The sequence below is a fragment of the Nomascus leucogenys genome, chromosome 5, assembly GCF_006542625.1.
Source record: "Nomascus leucogenys isolate Asia chromosome 5, Asia_NLE_v1, whole genome shotgun sequence".
NCBI lineage: Eukaryota > Metazoa > Chordata > Mammalia > Primates > Hylobatidae > Nomascus > Nomascus leucogenys.
Window position 1 is genome coordinate 59,800,347 of NC_044385.1, and position 17,755 is coordinate 59,818,101.

Here is a 17,755-nt window from a genome sequence, read left to right on the forward strand (position 1 = left end):
CTCCAGGGGCCATTGGACTGACCGCTGTGGCTGCATATTGGTTGTGGGGTGCCTACTGGGGTGCCCCAGGGCCCTTCCCACTCTTTCCAAGGTGCCTGAGGGCCCATAGCCAGGTGCCCTGAAATTCATGCCGTTGCTCAGATAGGTGTGCTCAGCTCTTATCACCCCTCTTGCCCACAGCCTGGGTAAAGCCCTGAATCCTGGCCTGCAGCACACCCAGACCCAGGCCTAGATGAGGACAGGGAGGAGGTGGCCAGAAAGCAGCCCTTCTTGCTGCTCTAGGGCTTAGGACACAGGGGAGCCGTTCTGCAGCCCATCCCAGGCCAGGCCCAGGCTGCCAGCTGGGGTAAGGATGGTATCCAGAGCAGAGCGGAGCCTCATTTAGGGGATCAGCAGTAGGAGGGAGGCTGGGAGGATCCAAAGTGATTCAAGGTCACAGCATCCACAGAAGTGGCTCTAAAACCCTCACAGCAAGTCCTTCTGCCAAGTGTTTTCGGAGTGCACATGCCTCTAATGAGGTTCACTGGGAGGACATGCTCCAGGGTTGTCCTGGAGGGACCTGCAGCCTGGGGGTCAAGGGAAAGGCTGGGACCACTTGCCTGGTTGAGTCGCCTGTCATCCTGGCACCCCCAGTGCTGTGAGCCCCACTCCCAGCATAGCCTGACTGCAAGTCCCCTTTAACCTGGCTCCATCCATGGTGAGTGGCCAGCTTGTTTCTTATAAAAGCTGTGACATCCAGGGAAGACAGACCCGTGCCTCTGGGCCAACTTGGAGCAGCTGAAGGAGTCCGGTCTGCGCCAGAAGGGAACAGAGGCAGCTCCCCAGCTCCCCTGGGCGAGGGGCTGGCCTCAGCCCAGAAGGTGAGGGATGAGGTTCAAGCACTCGTTTCAGAGAACAAGTTCCCAGCTGGCCCCATGTCCAAAGAGCACAGCCTTAGCAGAGATCCTGCCAGATCCATGCCTTTTCCAGTGCCATGAGGTTGGCCTTGCACCCCACTGGCATGGGCAGTGAGGGGGCTCCACAGCCCACCAGCATCCACATGCACTTTCTTTGCCCACGTGGGCACTCAGAGAACAATGCCCCTCGTCCAGAGAAGGTCCTGAGGCCGGGCTCCCATTGCCCCCATTTCTGAAGGTGTTTCTGGCTCTGCAAGAGAAAGGATGATGCCAGGGCAGTGAATCCGCACATCCAAGGCATTTCTTCTTCCTGGGCTTGTTCCCAACCCTACCTGCTGGGAGGCAGCAGGATTACCTGGGTAAGCAAGATTAGTTGTGTTCAACTCACCCAGGAATCATATTAAGCAAATTGTTTGGAAAACAAGCCTTGGAGAGGAAGAGCAGTTGGGCAGGTGGCCTTAGAAGCAGAGACAGATGTCCCTGTTGATACCACTGTTGATGGAGAAGCACTCGGCTCTCCATCAGGGGAAACCAAACCTGCCACCCCACCTGGGATGTGGCGCCCCAGGGAAGAGTAGAGAGGCTGGAGCTCTGGCAGAGCAGGCCTGGCAAGGGGGCTGGAGGCCAAGGCTGGTGTTGGGGCTCAGACCAAAGCCATCATGCTGCATGGAGCCCAATCAGCTGCCAACACTCTTGGTGACACAGAGCCCTCACTGAGCCTCTGGTGGAAGAAGCCAGGGCTGGATGAAGCTGTGGCGTGCAGCTTCTGCCCAGTCTCCGTGGAATCTCTCCCAGTCTCCCGTGAGCCTTTGGAGGACTTGCAGCAGCCCAGCTTTTCAGTGGAAGGACTGGGTTTGACCGCCCCTGCAGGAGCAGCTCCTTGGCCTCCCAGGCACCAGTGGGTGGGGGCTGCATCCTCTGTGAGCCTCAGGTCAAGCCCATACAGTGCCCTGGACTCTTCCCTGCTCTGACCCTGGGCCCAGGAGAAAGGCCGAGCACCTGGCCCTCTGGAGACAAGGACATGGCCATTCCTCAGAGGTCCTTCCCCTGACAAGCTGGGCCCCCTATTGTGGGGCGCACCACTGGACATGGTAGGGGAGTAGTGGCGGCCTTGCCCCAAGGCAGGCTGTGGGAGGAGAGGGGCTGGCTCACCACAGTTGGTTGATGCAAGTGAGGCCTAGGGTCCTGCGCTCCTTCCAGCTCCCATCTCAGGATGGCTCTCAGCCCCCACATTGAAGACCAGGAAGGTGAGGGGCAGACCAAGGGCCTTGCCTATGGAAGCTTCCTGTGATGGGCTGCAGGCAGCAGGGGCTGGAGAGGGCTGTGGTTGGGGCCACACCAGGCTCCCCCAACCTGAGCACCCTGGAAGGTGACAGCTCACCCTTGGCAGTGGCACCCCCTAGGCCAGCAGCCCCATCTGAGGACAGTTGTCTTCAGTGCCATTGGCTGTGGCAGCACAGATGGGGAGTGTGAAGACCTGAGGCTCTGCAACTGCGGCACCTACAGCCACTGGAGCCAGCTCTGCACGACTCAGACCTGGGTGGCGAGGACATAGCTTTGCAGGTGGGCAGCCACATCCCAGGGGGAGCCTGCAGGCCAGTGGCAGGGTGGGGGCAGGCAGGGCATGGTCTCCCCACTGTTGCCGCTGGGCTCCTGGGGCTTGTGGAGAAAGATGGGTGGGCCCACACATACTGCTGCTCCCCAGATCTGAGCCTCAGTTTCCCTACCTGTGAAACGGGCACCCATGGCAGCTCAGAAGTGTCTGGCAGTGGGGCTGCTGGGGCACAGTCATGGGGGACCTGAGTCGCGCTCTCCATGTGCATGCTTCCCTCAGTGGTCCCTGATGCCAGCAGAACTTTCTCCCAAAAAGAGAAGGGCGTTCCTGTGAGTTCTTGTGTGGGGGGTAGGTCACAGAGCCTCTCCAAGTGCAGGGCAGGGTGGAGGGAGGCTGAGGGGTGGTTCAATGGCCCGGGGAAGAGCTCTCTTGGGCTCCTCGTGTCTAGGTGGCCTGGGGAGCATGCTTTGGGGCAGGCGGCTGGCAGGGCTGGTGGCTGAGCCACTGTGGCTCACGATCCCCAGTCCAGGCCTGAGTAGGGCAGGCAGGGAGAGAGGAGGGTGAGTGCACGGGGCAGGACAGTGTGTCTCCTGGACAAAAACAGCCCTGGTCACTCACGGCCATGGCATAGCCATGGTTACAGGAAAGTGCTACTGTACGTTGTGGCCCGTGGGGCTGGCTCCCAATGGACACCCAACAGCATCTCCCCCACTGTGCTGAGGGGAGTTGTGCCAGTGGGGTGCTGGCAGGGGTCCTGGGAACTGGGGGAAGAGCCTTGGCAAGCCCTTCCCTCCCTAGGCATCAGACCTGGGGCTCCTGGATGCCTGGGCTCATGTGACCAATTTCTCCCATGGAAGATGTTTGGGGTGTGCCCAGAAAATGGGGAGGGCCTTGTGGGGCAGGATTGTATTATTAAACCCAGAATGTCTGGGGTTCCCTTTTTAGCACAGGGCAGGCAGCCCACGTGCCCCAGCCCAGTGGCCAGCCTGTGTGGGAGAGGGGAGTGGGGGCCAGAGGGAGTGAGGCTTCTGTTACTGCAGCCAGCCAGAGCGGCCAGTGTGGACTGGACAGCAGGCACTTGCACCAGGGGCACTGGCGCGGACCTTAGGCCATGCACCTGATGCCTCTGAGAGTGATCTCTAGGAACCACTGCACAAGGGAGCAGATGAGGGGACCCTGACATGGGACAGCCGAGGGTGACCTCAACACGGAGGGGGTCAACTGTGTCCAGGCTCCACTGGACTCCACTGAGGGCAGAGCACAGTGCTGACTCTAGGGTGCGGGGTCACTGAGGGTTAGGACAGGCTGGGGTTGGGAGAGGGCCATGCTGCAGCAGGGGCACATCCCACCTGCACCCCTCTGGATCTTGGAGATGGGACCCCCACCCACATGCTCCCCAGGTGGGTCCCATCCTGGGGGGCTGCAGGAGGGAGCTCCATGTGCCCCTGCTGAGCTGCCCATCTGAGCCTCAGGGGTCCTGGGCACTGAGAGCTGGGCTGGGCTCAGCTGGGGTATGCATTGACATTGCGGACAGAGAGGGGATGCTGAAGTGGATGCTGTCTGGGTGGGGCCTGCCTGATCGACCCAGCAGATGCACCCAGCAGCCAGAGGTGCTTCTAGCAGAGTGAACGCCCTGTCCTTAGGGGTATGTGAGCTGAGGCTGGGGGCCTGGAGCTGCAGGGGGAGGAATTGGGGAGACCAGAGATCCCAAAGATGTCCCAAGGCCCCAAGACCCTGGTGAAGCAATGGAGGAGACAGTACTGGTCGGCGAGAGGGGAGTGGGAGTTCGATGGCCTGGCTCTGGGCTGGACACACGGTTTGCAGCCACAGCTGAGCCGTGTTGTGGAGCCTCAGTCCCCACCTGGGCACGTCTGTCCTGTCCTCTGAGGCTTCCGGGAGCTGGACGGCCACCGCGGTGCAGGCGCGCGCCCAAGGGCTTTCAAGGCTCACTCTGTCAGAGAGGTCAGAGACCGATTGTCGCTGCTGAAGGCTGTGGTGGACCGGGCTGGATAGCGGATTCCAGGTTAGATCGCAGATTTGGGATCGCGGATTGGGGATTGGACTGGGGATTTGGGGTTGGATTGCGGATTTTGGGTTGGATCGGGGATAAGGGGGCTGGATAGGGGATTTGGGGATTGGATCGGGGATTTGGGGTTGGATCCGGGATTTGGGGCTGGGTCGGCGGTGGGGGGCAGTGAAAAGGTGACAGAGAGCAGCCCCCGCTCAGGAGCCGGTGCTTGGGGGTCTGAGAAGTCACCACCACGAAGAAGTTCTTCGGCTTCGGGAGCCGCGGGGGCCAGACGGCCCCGGGCTCCATAGACCACGTCTACGCGGTTCCGGGTACCGAATCCGGGACGCGGAACTGCGGAAGATCCACAGGGCGGCTGTCAAGGGCTGGAGGTGGAGCGCGGCCTGGAGCGCAGGAGCGGAGACCTGGACGCCCGGGACAAGCAGCACAGGTCGCTGGGGTCAGCCCAGGGTGAGGGGGGGGTTCCCCAGGCCCGGCTTCCCCGCAACCCATGGGACGGGGCCTTGGAGGGCGCCGGGCACCCTCGGAGCCGCGGAGCCACATCAGGCCTCAGCTGCTTTCCATCCCTCATAATTTCCTGGCTGGAGCAGTTGGTGGAGAATTTGAGTGATTTAACTCATAAAGTTAAGCATATACGATGTTGTTATTTTTAATGTGCACGTTTAAAATATAGTATTATATACATTATAGGAGGTGCCTAATTAGATAACTCATTCCCCTATCAAAAATACCGTGAGTTATTTTCAGTAGGCAAAAAGTTCTCATTAAACTGTCCGTTTTACATGCGTATCCACCTCTGTAGCTAGGTTCTTCACTGAAGGTTCTTAGAGAGAAACTTGGAAGTGGGAGGTGGGTTCTGTGTTCTTGAATGGGAAGAGACATTTTTCTCAAAATGTGAGCTCTTTCTGTTTGTCAATTTTACATAAACCGAATGAAAATATCAAGCTTTTAACATTTTTGCATGATACCTGCTGTCTTTTACTACTGTGATGACGTTTTAAAAAATTTCATAATGGAGTGAAAAAACACCTGCTTCTCTAGATATCAAAATGTACTATTTCTACAGTTGTTTACCAACAGCTGAAAAGACAGATAAAGGCATGGAACAGAATAGGAAACCCAGAAGCACTGAAGTTATGTAAGATATACATAAGAACTGATGAGGAGGATGAATTATTAATGAAAAAATGTCTGCTGTTTGAAGAAAACTAATGAAATTTCATGTCACAAACATACAGATTGGAATACAGATTGAAATTTTTATATATGCAAATGAGAAAAGTACCAGAAGAAAATACAAACACTTATTTTCCAGGTACATTTTATGTTTACAAAGGCCTAAGAATGATGTCACAAGCAGACATTATGAAGATTTATTTAGTAAACTAAAAATTAAAACTGCCTGTATTTCAGAAAAAAATTAACAAAATAAAAGAACATACTTGAAAAATATTTACTATATAATATATATATTCAGATGAAAAGTATGTTTTCATTTTACAGGGAATTCATCATATATTGAGTCAGAGTCTCGCTTCTTTGCCCAGGCAGGAGTGCAATGGCACAATCTTGGCTCACTGCAACCTCTGCCTCCTGGGTTCAGGCAATTCTCCTACCTCAGCCTCCCAAGTAACTGGGATTACAGGCACGTGCCAGCACGCCTGGCTAATTTTTGTATTTTTAGTAGAGAGGGAGTTTCACCATGTTGGCCAGGCTGGTCTGGAACCCCTGACCTAAAGTTGTCTGCCTGCCTTGGCCTCCCAAAGTGCTGTGATTACAGGCCTGAGCCACCGTGCCCGGCCTATATTCTTTATTATATATCATATGATATATATTTTACTGATAAATATAACATATGTTACAGATATGATGTGTTATATGTATCAGTTATTTATACACATTAGATGAAAAGTTACATGTATATATACACATTAGATGAAAAGTACATCTTCATTTTACAGGGAATTCTTTCAAATCAAATAATCAAAAACTCTAAAAGCAGGCAAAGTACTTTTTTCCAGATCTACAAGTTACTTATGCACATAAGAAAAAATCCTTCGCATTTCTGGTATAAGAATTTAAAAGAAGAATGAAACTGTTTTCTATCCACAATATTTGTGAGGATGTTTTGTACTGCTGCTTAAAGTTTAAGTTGCTGATTACTTTTCAAATAGATAAAGTACTATGTTTAAAAATGTATGCCCTTTACCCATGAGTTCCATTATACTAAAATACCCCTAGGAAATAGAGAAACATGCACTTTATTTTTCGCAGCACTTATTTTAGAAAGAACCCACGGAATGGATCCTATAAATAAATTTCAGTTGCATCCATGAAATGGAATAATGTGTGACCATTGAAGGTGACAATAGATACAGAAGTGCGTTGATGTGCGAAGATATATTTTGTTATAGCCAGCGAGGAAAAAAAATTAGTTTGATTATACATACACACAAACATACTGTGATCTTGTTTTAGCAAAGAATATGTAAAAATATGATAAAATTTGTAATTTCTAAGCATTTGTATTTTAAGCAGAGTTTTTTTTTTTGTTTTTCTTATCTGTGATTGCTGCAGTTAGCATGTACAAAACTTCTAGTATAGGTTTATTATTAATGGAATAATCTTTCAGAAAAGAAGAATATAAATCTTGCACAGAAAAAAATAATTTCTCGCTATTTTTTATCATCATTATTATCATGTGTGTTATTATCTTCTTTGAACTTTTAGCCTATTCAGAAGTGAAAATGGAAAGTTTTTATCTGTGTTTCCTGATTTTATTATGTATATATTTTATTACGTACATATGTTTTTCTTATATGTAAATTTATTCCACTTATGCAAACAATGATAGATTAATCATTTCATTTTAATTGTATTTTTTAAAAATAAAAATAACACATACAAATAATTACTATTGCAAAAACATTGCTTTATAGGAGTTTATTTAAAAATACTGAACTCCCCAACTGTATTTATCCATTCTTTTATTCCATTTATTCATCAAACATAACCTGAGTACCTGTTACGTAGCAGATGTATTCTCTCAGGACTCTTCCATCCTTAAAAACTTCATGTTTACCTCCCTGCCTGCACAAGCTGAGAGATTTAAAATGAGAATATCGGGACTTAATCTCATTGAAACTTTATCTCCCACCTTTCAAACAAAAGCATTTCTGACGTTAGAAAATAGTAGAAGATATTGATGGGACGTATCTCAAAATAATAAGAGCTATCTACGACAAACCCACAGCCAATATCATACTGAATGGGCAAAAACTGGAAGCATTCCCTCTGAAAACTGGCACAAGACAGGGATGCCCTCTCTCACCACTCCTATTCAACATAGTGCTGGAAGTTCTGGCCAGAGCAATCAGGCAGGAGAAGGAAATAAAAGGTATTCAATTAGGAAAAGAGGAAGTCAAATTGTCCCTGTTTGCAGATGACATGATTGTATATCTAGAAAACCCCATTGTCTCAGCCCAAAATCTCCTTAAGCTGATTAGCAACTTCAGCGAAGTCTCAGGATACAAAATTAATGTACAAAAATCACAAGCATTCTTGTACACCAATCACAGACAAACAGAGAGCCAAATCATGAGTGATCTCCCATTCACAATTGCTTCAAAGAGAATAAAATACCTAGGAATCCAACTTACAAGGGATGTGAAGGACCTCTTCAAGGAGAACTACAAACCACTGCTCAATGAAATAAAAGAGGATACAAACAAATGGAAGAACATTCCATGCTCATGGGTTGGAAGAATCAATATCGTGAAAATGGCCATACTGCCCAAGGTAATTTATAGATTCAATGCCATCCCCATCAAGCTACCAATGACTTTCTTCACAGAATTGGAAAAAACTACTTTAAAGTTCATATGGAACCAAAAAAGAGCCCGCATCGCCAAGTCAATCCTAAGCCAAAAGAACAAAGCTGGAGGCATCACGCTACCTGACTTTAAACTATACTACAAGGCTACAGTAACCAAAACAGCATGGTACTGGTACCACAACAGAGACATAGATCAATGGAACAGAACAGAGCCCTCAGAAATGATGCTGCATAGCTACAACTATCTGATCTTTGACAAACCCGACAAAAACAAGAAATGGGGAAAGGATTCCCTATTTAATAAATGGTGCTGGGAAAACTGGCTAGCCAATGTAGAAAGCTGAAACTGGATCCCTTCCTTACACCTTATACAAAAATTAATTCAAGATGGATTAAAGACTTATATGTTAGACCTAAAACCATTAAAATCCTACAAGAAAACCTAGGCAATACCATTCAGGACATAGGCGTGGGCAAGGACTTCATGTCTAAAACACCAAAAGCAATGGCAACAAAAGGCCAAAATCGACAAATGGGATCTCATTAAACTAAAGAGCTTCTGCACAGCAAAAGAAACTATCATCAGAATGAACAGGCAACCTACAGAATGGGAGAAAATTTTTGCAACCTACTCATCTGACAAAGGGCTAATATCCAGAATCTACAATGAACTCAAACAAATTTACAAGAAAAAAACAAACAACCCCATCAAAAAGTGGGCAGAGGACATGAACAGACATTCTCAAAAGAAGACATTTATGCAGCCAGAAAACACATGAAGAAATGCTCATCATCACTGGCCATCAGAGAAATGCAAATCAAAACCACAGTGAGATACCATCTCACACCAGTTAGAATGGCCATCATTAAAAAATCAGGAAACAACAGGTGCTGGAGAGGATGTGGAGAAATAGGAACACTTTTACACTGTTGGTGGGACTGTAAACTAGTTCAACCATTGTGGAAGTCAGTGTGGCGATTCCTCAGGGATCTCGAACTAGAAATACCATTTGACCCAGCCATCCCATTACTGGGTATATACCCAAAGGACTATAAATCATGCTGCTATAAAGACACATGCACACGTATGTTTATTGCGACACTATTCACAATAGCAAAGAGTTGGAACCAACCCAAATGTCCAACAACGATAGACTGGATTAAGAAAATGTGGCACATATACACCATGGAATACTATGCAGCCATAAAAAATGATGAGTTCGTGTCCTTTGTAGGGACATGGATGAAACTGGAAAACATCATTCTCAGTAAACTATCTCAAGGACAAAAAACCAAACACCGCATGTTCTCTCTCATAGGTGGGAATTGAACAATGAGAACTCATGGACACAGGAAGGGGAACATCACACTCTGGGGACTGTTGTGGGGTGGGGGGAGGGGGGAGGGACAGCATTAGGAGATACACCTAATGCTAAATGATGAGTTAATGGGTGCAGGAAATCAACATGGCACATGGATACATATGTAACAAACCTGCACATTGTGCACATGTACCCTAAAACCCTAAAGTATAATAAAAAAAAAAAAAAAAAAAAGAAAATAGTAGAAGATAATCTTTAACTGCCCTTTCAAAAGTTTATCGGTCTTAAATACTAATATTAATCATTGGAGAGTCTTATTTGCATATATTCTGTAAATATAGGTATTGAATATAATGAGCCATATGTATTCATTTGAATCATGAGTTTCCTTTGGCTTCAAGTTGTTTGAAAATCAAAGAATTAATTTTTTTAAAATATGTGTTATTGTTATTTTAGTGCTCTTTCCCCATGGTACCTTTAAGAACTAAAATGTATTTAAGTGCCACTTATCTGCCTAGAACTGCCTTAGACCTGCTGAGTATACCATATTCTACTTAATGTAAGGTCTCATGGATTGTGTGATGCCCCATAATTTTATATATCAATAAGATAATTTTTAAATGCTACCAATTATAGTTGTAATAAATCATGAATCATAAATGGCATTCGAATATCAGAGGTGTTAAAATGTGAACTACTCGTTAAGTCATCCTACAAAGTAGGTAAATTGTATCATTTTACTTAATTAAAATGTTTTTGTTAAGTAGTAGTAATAGTAGTAATTATAATATCTGGCTGGGTGCAGTGGCTCACACCTATAATCCCAGAACTTTGGGAGGCTGAGGGGAGAGGATTGCTTGATGCCAGAGTTTGAGACCAGCCTGGACAACAGAGTGAAATTCTTACTCTACAAAAATTTTTAAATAAATAGCTGGGCATGCTGGTGCACATCTGTAGTCCCAGCTACTCAGGAGGCTGGGGATGGAGAATCACTTGAGCCCAGGAGTTCCAGGCGACAGTGAGGTAGAATTACACCATTGCATTTCAGCCTGGGCAAAAGAGTGAGATCTTGTCTCAAAAAACACACATCTTACAATTATTACAATTGTTGAGTTGTTGTAGGAACTATTCTAAATACATAGTTCCTCATTTAAGCATCACGATGGTGTCCTTTGGGAAAGCTACTATTGTCATCTTTATTAATGAGGAAGTTGAGGCACAGAAAGGCTAAGCAATAGTTGGTAAGTGACAGGGTTTAAAGTAGGAGTCAAGCCCTAGTTGAAATGAATCCAAAGACCAAGCTCGTTCTATTCAGATAGGCTGCTGTTTTCATTAAAGTAGTGAGCAATAAGAGCTAATAAGTATTGTACTTTCCTTTAAAAAAAAATAAGTATTTTTTTGAAGGCAGAGGAAAAACATGCTATTCAATGTTTACAATTACATGAATGATTGTATGTTTTGAGATATTGCACTACAGTTTCCTAAAAAGTCCTCTTATTCTTGTAGAACTGCTCTACATTTGGCCTGTGCCAGTGGCCATGTGGAAGTGGTCACTCTCCTGGTGAACAGAAAATGCCAGATTGATATCTGTGACAAAGAAAAGAGTGTGCCTTTGATATAGGTATATAGTAGCCAACTCTCAGCATGACATGGATTTGATTTACACATACAGAATTAAAATAAATTGATCTCATTTAAATATAACTAATTGGTGAAACCTGTAGAATGTGTATTTTGAATTCTTAGAATTTACAATCTATTTCTTCATCTAACACGCACAGGCTGTACATTGCCGAGAAGAGGCTTGTGCCATTATTCTGCTGGAACATGGAGCCAATCCAAACCTTAAGGATATCTATAACAACACTGCTCTCCGATATGCTGTGTATAGTGAGAGCACATCACTGGCAGAAAAATTGCTTTCCCATGATGCAAATATTGAAGCACTGGACAAGGTATAGATCAGTCAACTTTCTTTTCAACATATTTGTTTTAACATTGACATAGGTAAGGGTCAATTGTTTATATTTGGAAGCTCAAGCATTCCCTGAATGCAAGTGCAGATTAAGTTATTTTGAAATAACTTAATTGTCTAAGATTTTATTTTCAATATTGATACTGTTAAAGAACCATTAAAGGGCACAGCTTTTTTAAATGCACTTTGGAAAATATTTGGGAATTTGTTAAAAGTAAAACCTTTTCAATTTTTTTTCTACACAGGGTTATTTCTTTTTTTTTCCTAATTAGTGTAAAACAACACAAGAAAGAAAATATGCCCTGGAAATAGGCTTTATCTTAAAACTCAAACAAGACTAAAGCAACTTAAAATAAATGGACATCTTGCTGCTGCTGACAATTTTCTAACAAACTGACGTATCATCTCTCAGTGGCAAGGCTTAAGAGGGAGAAATGGGAAGGGAAAAGGAGAGCAATAAGAAATATGCAGGTCAATTGGAAATTAGGTAATGAGGGAAAATGCCAAGAAGAGTTTTTTTTTCTTAGTTTGTTGTTCTTCCAGTTTATGTGTTGACACAAGGTGCTCTTTAGCTTTGGGTCTAATAATTTTTGGTTTGAAAATGAGAGTGAGTTGAAACTTGCCTATAGATTAATTTTAGGATGCCACTGAGGAAACCAGATTGGCAGTGAATATGTGGTGACAAAGTGAGAAACACTTCAGCAGAAGGTGGAACAAATTAACTTGTGGGAAGTCAGGGACCCTGAACGGAGGGACCAGCTGAAGCCGCGGCAGAAGAACATAAATTGTGAAGATTTCATGGACATTTATTAGCTCCCAAAATTAATTACTAATACTAGTAATTTCATATGCCTGTCTTTACTGCAGTCTCTGAACATAAATTGTGAAGATTTCATGGACATTTATCACTTCCCCAATCAATACTCTTATAATTTCCTATGCCTGTCTTTAATCTCTTAATCCCATCATCTTCGTAAACTGAGGATATATGTCACCTCAGGACCCTGTGATGATTGTGTTAACTGTACAAATTGTAAAACATGCGTGTTTGAACAATATGAAATCAGGGCACCCTGAAAAAGAACAAAATAACAGTGATTTTCAGGAAACAAGGAAAGATAACCATAAGGTGTGACTGCCTGTGGGGTTGGGCAAAATAGAGCCGTATTTTTCTTCTCACAGAGAGCCTATAGATGGACGTGTGAGTAGGAGAAATATCACTGAATTCTTTTCCCAGCAAGGAATATTAATAATTGATAACCCTGGGGAAGGAATGCATTCCCAGGGGTAGGCCTATAGACGACCACTCTGGGAGTGTCTGTCTCATGCGGTTGAGATAAGGGATGAAATACGCCCTGGTCTCCAGCTTGTCCTCAGACTTACTAGGGTTGGGAAATTCCAGCCTGGTGAATTCTAGTCAGACCGGTTGTCTGCTCACCAACCCAGTTTCTTTTTAAGATGTTTATCAAGACAATGCATGCCCAGAGGGACATGGACCCTCATCAGTAATTCTAATTTCACCCTTGCCTTGTGATCCTGCTCTGCCCTTTTGCCTTGTGATCTTTTATTGCCCTTTGAAGCATGTGATCTCTGTGACCCACTCCCTATTCGTGCATCCCTCCCCTTTTGAAATCCCTAATAAAAACTTGCTGGTTTTGCGGCTCAGGGTCACCATCACGGTCCTACCAGTATGTGATGACACCCCCGGAGGCCCAGCTGTAAAATTTCTCTCTTTGTACTCTTTCTGCTTATTTCTCAGACCAGCTGACACTTAGGGAAAAATGAAAAGAACCTAAGTTGAAATATTGGGGGCTGGTTCAACTGATGTTAACTGACTTATTCCCCATCCTGGCAGAAACGGCCACTTAAATAAGAGTCTAATGACTCCTCTCAAATCTAGAATGACTTGGTGGGAAGGTGGGAGATAAGGAGCTTATGAATAGCAAAATCAAGTGGGATTTTGAGTTTACTTGTCCCTGTTCTACCCAAGAGGTTGGCGAGTGGGAGGGAGACAAGGTTTTGCAAAAAGATGGTGGACAGAAAACAAAGACTGTGGAGAAAGAAAAGATGGTGAGGAAAAAGGGGTAGATGGAGGGGAAAAGAGGGTGACAAGCAGGTTAGGGGAAAGAAGATGGCAAGTGGGAAGTTGGGGGGGAGGCTTTGTAAAAAGATGGTGGGGAAACATTTCGGGGGTAGATGGAGGAAAAGAGGATGGTGAGCAGGAGTTGGGAGAAGGCTTTGCAAAAAGACAGTGGGGAAATGTTTTTGAATAGATGGAGAAGGGAAAGAGAGCAGCAAGGGGGGGAAGACATGGGGAAAACAGTTTTTGGGAAGATGGAGGGGAAAAGAGGGTGGTGAGCAGCAGGAGTCGGGAGAAGGCTTTGGGAAAAGATGGGGGAAATGTTTTTGGGTAGATGGAGGAGCAAAAGAGGGTGATGAGAGCCAGAGATGGAAAAAGAAGGTGGCCAGGGAGAGGGGGAAATGATGGTGGGGAAAAACTTTTGGGTAGATGGATGGGGAAAAGGATGGTGAGCAGGAGAGTAAAGAAGGCTTTGCAGAAAGATGGTGGGGAAAAGTTTTGGGGTAGATGAAGAAAAAGGGTGATGACAAGGAGAGCTGAAGGCTGTCAGGAAAAGAAGGTGGGGAAATAATGGTGGGGGACAAAGGTTTTGGGTAGATCTTTTTCTGATTTTTAAATCAGGTTATATGTATTTTTGCTTTTGAGTAGTTTGTGTTCTTTATCTATTGTGTGTATTAACCCCTTGCCTGATGCATATCTTGTAAATACTTTCTTCCATTCTCTAGATTGTTTCTTCATTCTACTGATTGCTTCCTCTGCTTTGCAGAAGCTTTTAAGTTTAATGCAATTCCATTTGTCTATTTTTGCTTTTGTTGCTTGTGCTTTTGTTGTCTATTTAAAAATTCCTTGTCCTAATCAATTTCATGAAGCATTTATCTTATTTTTTCTTTTCTAGTAGTCTCATAGTTTCAGGGCCTACACTGAAGTTATCTTTATTTTGAGTTAATTTTTGTATATGGTGAGATAACGGTCTAGATTGATTCTTCTACATGTGGGTGTTGGGTTTTCCTAGCACAGTTTATTGAAGAGATTGTCCTTCCTGAATGTGTGTTCCTGGTGCCTTTGTCAAAAAGGAGTTGACTATAAATGTGTAAATTTATTTCTGAGTTCTCTATTCTGTTTTATTTGTCTGTCATTTGTCTATGTCTGTCTGTTGCTCCCTCACTCTTTTTTTTTTTTTTTTTTTTTTTGCCAGCACCATGCTGTTTTGGTTACTATACATTTGTAGTGTATTTTGAAATCAAGTAGTGTGATGCCTCCAGATTTTTTCTTTTTATTCAAGATTTTTTTGTCTATCTGAGGTATGTTGCATTTCTCTGTGAGTTTTAGTTTTTTTTTTCTATTTCTGTGAAGAATGTCTTTTGTAATTTAACATGGGTTGCATTGATCCTGTAGATCACACTGGGTGATATAGATATTTTAACAATATTCTTCTAGTGCATGAATGTGGGATATCTTTCCATTTACTTGTGTCTCCTTTACTATCGTTCATCTATGTTTTGTGGTTTTCATTGTGGGATCTTTCACCTTTTTGGTTGTTTGTCCTTAGGTATCATTTTTTTGTAATGAAATAGCTTTCTTGATTTCTTTCATAGGTGTTTCACTATTGGTGCATGGGTGTGCTACTCATTTTTGTATGTTGGTATTGTATCTTGCAACTTTACTAAATTTATCTAGTAGGTTTTTTGGTGGAATTTTTAGGGTTCTTTCTCTATATATGATCATATCAGCTGCAAACAGAGACAATTAGACTTCCTTTTTTTCCAATTTGGGTGCCTTTTATTGCATTTTCCTGTCTAATTGCTGTAGCTAGGACTTCCAGCACTATGATGAATGAGAGTGGTAAAAGTAACCACACTTGTTCCAGATCTTAGAGGAAGAGCTTTTAACTTTTCTGCATTGATCATGATGTTAGCTGTGGGTTTATCATATATGCTGATATGGGTTTATCATATTATTATGCTGAGATATGTTCCTTCTCGCACATTTTGTTGAGTTTTTATCATAAAGGTATGTTGAATTGTATTGTTTTCATCATCTACTGAAATGATTATATGTTTTTTTTTTTAAATGGAGTCTCACTTTGTTGCCCAGGCTGGAGTGCAGTGGTGCTATCTCAGCTCATTGCAACCTCCACCCCCAACCCCAACCCCCTCAGGTTCAAGCAATTCTCCTGCCTCAGCCTCCCAAGTAGCTGGGATTACACTGCCATCATGGTGGCCCTGCTTCTTTTTGTGTTTTTAGTGGAGGCAGGGTTTCACCATGTTGACCGGGCCGGTTTCAAACTCCTGACATCTGGTGATCCACCTGCCTTCACCTCCCAAAGTGCTGGGATTACAGGCGTGAGCCACCGTGCCTGGCTTTTTTTTTTTTTTTTTTTTTTTTTTGACAGCGTCTTGCTCTGTAACACTGGAAGGAAATGGTGAAATCATAGCTCACTGAAGCCTCGAGTTCCTTGGCTCAAGTGATCCTCGCATCTCAGCTTTCTGAGTAGATAGAAAAGGTATCAGATATTTAGGAATCTAAAAAATATATGCACAACCTATATGAGAAATTTCTTAAACTTTGAGAGTTAATAAGATAGACTGTTAAAATGTTAATAGTTTGGGGAAACAATATTACACCTTCTCTTTCTAAATTATACATTCAGTGCAATTCTAGTCAAAACCCTTGCTTTGTAAACTCAGCGTTTTGACTATAAAATGTATAGGAAGTTCTTTCCTCCTTTATCTTCCTGAACATTTCAGCTCACAAGTATGGGGACAAAACAGGGAATTGTGTTGACCCAGAGTTAGGGATTGTGGCATGAATGAAATGCGAAGGGCCTAAGTGTCAGAGTGTCACCCTGCACAGTGCTGGAAGACAGTTGAGAGCATTCCTGCAAGGTGGACAAAAGAAATTGAGGTATCAAAGACTGAACAATATCAGGAGCCACCCACAGACGGATGGAACATGGGTCTTCAGCATCTTAGGGGGATAAGGATAAGTCATCTGCCTAAGAGGGCAGCCTGGCACAGGGTGTTTGAGGAAGGATGGGGTGAAGATGGCATCCATTTGGAAGGACAATTGGTGGAGGCAACCAATGAAAGGTGCAAGAGTCCCAAGTGGGAGTGAAGAGTATACCTACGTAGGGGCAAGGACACAAGAGATTGGTTACACACAGGAGATGAAATGAATAAATACAGCAAGTCCTGGAATAATGTCATTTCGTTATAACATTGATGACAAAAATATACTGGCCAAAGCCACTGTGTGTATGGAGTTTACACGTTTTCCCCATGTCTTCCTGGGTTTTCTCCAAGTACTCTGGTTTCCTCCCACATCCCAAAGCTGGGCACATTAGGTTAACTGACATGTCTAAATGGTCCCAGTCTGAGTGAGTGTGGGTGTGTGTGAGTGTACCGTGCAATAGCATGTCCAGAGTTGGTTCCCACCTGGGGCCCTGAGCCACTAGATAGGTTCCAGTCATCTGCCACCCTGAACTGGAATAAGCATGTTGAACAAAGAACAAATGAATGAATGCAAATTACTGTAAAATAAAAATTTGTAAAGTCCATGATAATCATACAGATGTTGCAATACACAACGATTTGGTACAAAAGTGCTTCATGAACCTGCCATATTTGTGATTGGTTCTAACTGCATGGAGGTAGGAGGTGATTCTTACAAATTGCACCTTGCCAGTATTCATTTCTTGATTTAACTCACCACCACTACGAACGCCATCACTCACTGATTCACCAAAAATTGGATAAATGATATCTGTTACTCTTCCTTAAATGTATGCAGAGCTAGCATTCATTTTAATATTTAATATTACAAGTGTTTTTGGTCTGTATTGACATGTTTGGTGATGTTTTTTGGCCAGGAATATGTCATAGGAACAGATCTCTTGCTTATATCAGTTAGCCTACAATAAAACTGATTTCGTTTCACATCTTTCACTTAGTTTCCAAGAAGACCTATTGATCATGTTAAGTGAGGACTTACTGTATACTAAGGATGAAGGGAGCCAGGTTTTGTCAGAAAAGGGAATTACAAATATAGTTGACCCTTGAACAAC

At 44.3% G+C, this 17,755-nt stretch overlaps 1 pseudogene; it reads left to right on the plus strand.

Annotated features, from left to right (window-relative positions):
- The first annotated feature begins 4,164 nt into the window (after positions 1-4,164).
- On the plus strand, positions 4,165-11,202 carry LOC100607512 (annotated as a pseudogene).
- Positions 11,203-17,755: the final 6,553 nt, after the last annotated feature.